Here is a 6,000-nt window from a genome sequence, read left to right as displayed (position 1 = left end):
AATAAGAGAACCAAATCTCCTTCTTTAAAGTCCTTTTTCTTGATATACTTATCATGCCATTTTTTAGTTCTTTCTTTATAGATCCTAGCATTTTCATAAGCATCAAGTCTCAATTCTTCTAACTCATCAAGTTGCAAAAGTCTTTTGTGTCCAGCAGCTTGTAAATCAAAATTGATTGCTCTTATGGCCCAATAAGCTTTATGTTCTAACTCTATGGGCAAAAGGCATGATTTCCCAAAAACTAACCTATAAGGTGTAGTTCCTATGAGGGTTTTAAAGGCTATTCTATATGCCCAAAGAGTGTCATCTAATTTAAGGGACCAATCTTTTCTAGACTTGTTGACAGTTTTCTCCAAGATTTGCTTAAGTTCTCTATTTGTGATTTCTACTTGGCCATTTGTTTGAGGGTGATATGGTGTGGCAATCCTATGCTTTACCCCATACTTTCTCATCAATTTTTCAAATTGGTGATTACAAAAATGGCTACCATCATCACTGATTATGGCACGTGGGGCACCAAATCTGGTCAAAACAAATTTTTTCAGAAATTTCACCACAACTTTTGCATCATTAGTAGGTGTAGCAATAGCTTCTACCCATTTAGATACATAGTGTAACACCCCCATTTGCATAGCCTGGTAGATTTCACTGTTCCGATGACCGATGTCGGTCCGGACAATTAAGCGGATTAGAACCACACTTAAGACAACTAGAGAAGCTATAAACACAAATAATTAGTAATGTCCAATTAGTTAAGTATAAACAAGAAAAACAGAACATAAGAAGTTAAATGAGCCGAGAGTCACAACGATGGGTGACCTTCTCGGGAACAACTGCGAGGTCGTTTTAAACTCAAATTTCGAACCGTAAAAAGTGACGCTGCGGTCCTTAGGACCCTTATGAACACAGTGGAAAAGAGAAAAACATGAAAAAGAACTGTTAAGCCAGTCAAATAATTAGGTCAAGGAGCTGAAAGAAATATTGGATTATTTACAAACCGGGAAGAATCGGCGAGGGGCAATTTGGTCAATTGACCCCGAGAGCTGACTCTTGACCTAACTGTCAAATAAAATTGGAGAAAAGAAAACTTCGAGATCAAGAATTAAATTAAAGAACTAATAGAAAAAAAAAGAAGAGAAAATGAAAAAAGGTATAGGGAGATGACATCATGTATGACATCATGCATGATGCCATAAAGAATAAAATTAATAAATTTACTTAAATTGATTTTTGGTCCTCTTAAGACATAAAAGAAAAGAAAAAAAAATTAAACACAAAAGTCTTCTTCAAAAACGTCACTCTCCCTCTCCCACACCAAAACCTCCATTAAAGCTCAATTTTGAGCTTGCATATTATAAGATTTCACCATAGAAAAGTAAGCCACCATAGTTAAAGCTTGTCTAGGCAACTTGAGAAGAAGATTGGTCATCAAAGAAAGAAGAAAAGAAGAAAGAAATTTGGAGAAAAGGGGAGTTAGAAGTTGCTACACAAAGGTTAGTGATTTAAGTTGCAAATGAGTTTATTACTTGTGTTTATAACTTAGTTAACTTAGAAAAATGCTTAAAATGAAATAAAAATTTGTTGAGGGACCATGAATGATTTTCAGCCAGCATGTATATGGGAGTATATTTGCATGGTTTGATGGATTTAATTGGATATATAAACCTTAGTTAGTTGAATGACTATGGTTAGAGGCATGGAATCAAGTAAATGCATGAGGTTAGTGAATTAGGGTTTGGACATTAGGGTTTAGAGACCAAAAATGTGAAAAACGTGTAAATGGTGTCTTTGACCTAATGTGAAGTGAAAAATGGTCATTTGTGACCAAGTGAGGTGTGTTAGAAGTGTTGGAATTAAAAGCCAATTCAGATTGGATAAGGTCATGTGCTGGCAGCATGACCAAAATTTCCTTTGAGGGACCAAAAATGAAATTTTACAAGTCCAATGGATATGGGACCAATTGGGGATGAAAATAGGCACTAAATGACACAATTTTCATTTAGGAAGCCTGCCCAAAAAGTGACTAAAACCTAGTGAACAAAGTGACCAAAGTTGAAAAATCGCAGGCTGCCCTGCACAAACTGACCAAATGAACAGTGTTAGTTCATTTGGTCATAACTCTAGCTAAACAGTCAAAATGACCTGAAATTTTACCAATGGTTAGATGAGATATAGACCTAAAACTTTCATGAAGAACACCAACTCAAATTATGCCATTAACCCAATCAAATTACTGAGCCAAGTTGGGTCACTGAATCTGCAGACTGCAGATTTGCCATTTGAACAGTAAAGTTTCAATGGCTATAACTCTCTCTAGAAAACTCCGATTTAGGTGATTCTTGAATCGATAGAAACCTAAGGCATAGTAGAGCATTTCATATGAAGAAAGTTAGACCAAATTATGGGCTTAACTTGATCAAATTACTGAACGAATTTGGAATTAATAATCTGCCAGAACAAAATTCTACAGCATGAACAGTAAACGTAATTTGCTTATAAATTGAGCTAAAAAACTCCAATTGGGGTGATTCAAAAAGAAGAATAAACTTGAGACAATAGGGAACATTTTCTATGAAGAAAGTTTTGCCAAATTCCAACAGTAAACTGACCAATGAAATAGTACAATTAGGGACACCAAAACTGAAAATTTGGCAATTTTGCCTAAAAGACCTAAGTTTTGAGAAAATGACTCAACAAATTTAGTGACCAAAATGTGGTATGTGGGTGAAGTTGGAATTCCCATACCTATTAAGCCTTAGAAAGTCAACAATTTGACTTGAATAGTATAGTGAATAGTAACCCGAAACACAAAATTTCGAGAACGTCGAGTTTAGCACGTTAGAACTAGGTAAAAATAAGGCTAAATTTATTTTTAGATTTATGTTAAATTATGGTACTAAAACATTGTAAAATTGTGTGTTTCAGTTGAAAAGAATACCGGGAAAGAACCCGAGGAACCGAGTCAAGGCCAAGAGGTGACTCGCTTGAGGTTTGTGCACAACGTATACTTTTTATAATTATCTTCTGCATACTGTTTTGAATAATGTGAAATATTGAATTATGGCATTCTTATGATGTTTGATTTAAATTGTGAAAGTTATTGTGTATATTTGAAATGACAATGTTTAGCAAATTGTTAAAATAAGTTTTGAAACCACAGTGTCATGACCATATATTTGAACACCTCACTAGCATGACTAGTGGGGGTAATTAGTTTCGAATTTTGATTCCTTCTCTGGAGAAGTGTTGAGGTGTGCCAGTAGAAGAGGATGTGAATGGATATCCATATATTTGAGCTAGCTAGCCTTGTGATGTGATTTCTGTTTAGCCTCTGGCTATTGAGATTCTATTTGTTTCGAATGGCATGATCTAACTCTGGGTTTTATGAAATGTGTTTTGATACTTTGAAATGAACTTGGTTTGCATTTAAAATCTCATAATGCATGATTTGTACTTAATTCTCATGTTCAGCCAAATTTTTGAATAAATGTGATTTAAGTTTTGCATAAAGATTATTTTAGTATGTTGTGCACCACTGAGTCGTAGTACTCAGCGATAGCTTTTATTGTTGTCGCAGATACAGAGACTAGAGGAGCAGCAGACTGAGCTACTGAAGTGTGAGGAGCTATCAGCTTAAAGTCATCGGGTATAATTTATACCCTAATTGTAAATATTTCTTTTGATGTATGTATTGCATATAAATGTAAGGACATGTAAATGGGTCTTGAGCAGCTTGTACAAAATTCATATGAAGTCTGTAATAAAGTTTAGTTTGTAATTCTTTTGATGTAAATTTTGTAAGAATGTATATAAATTGTTTTGTCTCTAATGAAATATGAGTACAACTATTTTATTTAATTTAAATGAAATGTATTGCTAGTATTCTGAGGATTATTGAATTTCGAACTTGAGAAATTGATTGAAATGATTGTGGAATTATTGAAATTGATTGGGTTTTGATTGTGAAAGTGAAGTAGTGGTTGAGAAAAATTTTTAGAAGTGTTTTTTACAAGTATTGAAGAACTGTTTTCTCAAAATATAGATAGAACTCTGTCAAAATTTTTATAAAATTTGCGAAAAAATAAAATGGGCCAAAATTTCCAACTAGCTTTCAACTTAATTACATGTTTTAAATACTTATTAATAAATGCTCACCACTTAACAAAGTAAGAAAATTGTTTTAAAATCCCTTGTAGGGTACTTAATGAATTATCGGTAGGTGAAGTTCGGTAGTTCATTAGGTAGTCTACGGGAACATGTCATGTCTTATAGAGGGGTAAGGTGTGACACATAGTCCACCCCTACCAAGATATATTTATTCCCATAAGAGGATGGAAATGGCCCCATGAAATCAATTCCCCACACATCAAACAATTCAACTTCTAATATGGACTGTTGGGGCATCTCATCTCTCTTGGAAATATTGCCTACCCTTTGGCACCTATCACACTTGCTTACAAAGTCTCTCACATGTTTAAACATATTAGGCCAATAGAAACCTGATGTCAAGACTTTTTCAACAGTTTTTGAGACATTAAAATGACCACCATATTCAGAAGAATGACAATGGTAAATAACATCATTTATTTCTTCCTCTGGTATACATCTCCTAATTATTCCATCATTACATCTCCTAAACAAAAGAGGCTCTTCCCAAGAATAAAATTTAACATCTTGCAAGAATCTTTTCTTTTGCTGCCAAGATAAATCAGGTGGCAAGACACCACAAGACAAGAAATTCACAATATCAGCAAACCATGGAAGTGCAGATTTCAACACATACAACTGCTCATTCATAAAAAACTCATCAATTGGCACAATATCATCATCTTTATTTTCAGTTTTTATCCTAGAAAGGTGATCAGCCACCACATTCTCAACACCTTTTTTATCTCTTATTTCTAAATCAAATTCTTGAAGTAACAAAATCCATCTAATCAACCTAGATTTAGCTTCTTTCTTGCTCATTAAATACCTTATTGCTGCATGATCATTGAAAACTATTACCTTTGAGTTGACCAAATAAGAACGGAATTTATTGAGTGCAAATACTACCGCAAGGAACTCCTTTTTAGTCCTAGCATAATTAACTTGAGCTTCATCGAGGGTTCGGCTTGCATAGTAAATGGCATAAGGTTTTCTATCTTTTCACTGGCCAAGGACAGCTCCAACAGCAAACTCGCTTGCATCACACATGATTTCGAATGGCAAAGTCCAATCCGGGGGTTGCATGATAGGAGCTGTTGTTAATGCCATCTTTAACCTGCAAAAAGCAACCATACAATCCTGATTAAAATCAAATTTAACATCATGATTCAAAAGATTTGTTAAGGGTTTAGCAAGTTTAGAAAATTCTGAATAAATCGCCAAAGAAACCCAAAGATGTCCAAGAAAACTCCGCACTCCTTTGACAGTGGTTGGAGGGGGCATTTTTTCAATAATTTCTATTTTGGCTCTATCTATTTCTATTCCCCTGTTTGAGATCAAATGCCCTAAAACGATCCCCTCTTGGACCATAAAGTGGCATTTCTCCCAATTCAACACCAGATCATTATCAGCACACCTCTGCAAGATTTTAGACAAATTAGTCAAGCATGAATCAAAATTAGTTCCATATACTGAAAAGTCATCCATGAAGACCTCCATAATTTCTTCAATAAAATCAGAAAAAATAGCCATCATGCACCTTTGAAAGGTGCTAGGCGCATTACACAATCCGAATGGCATCCTTCGATAGGCAAAGATGCCATAGGGACAGGTAAAGGTAGTTTTTTCTTGGTCATCAGGATGGATTGGAATTTGAAAGAAACCAGAATATCCATGTAAGTAACAAAAGAAAGAATGCTTGGCTAATCTCTCTAACATTTGATCCATAAAAGGAAGGGGAAAATGGTCTTTTCTTGTAGCATTATTCAACTTCCTATAGTCTATGCACATTCTCCAACCTGTAACAGTTCTAGTGGGTATCAATTCATTATTCTCATTTTTAACAACTGTCAC

This window comes from Hevea brasiliensis, chromosome 7 (assembly GCF_030052815.1).
Source record: "Hevea brasiliensis isolate MT/VB/25A 57/8 chromosome 7, ASM3005281v1, whole genome shotgun sequence".
In the NCBI taxonomy this organism is placed as follows: domain Eukaryota; kingdom Viridiplantae; phylum Streptophyta; class Magnoliopsida; order Malpighiales; family Euphorbiaceae; genus Hevea; species Hevea brasiliensis.
Note: the sequence above shows the minus strand (reverse complement) of the source record.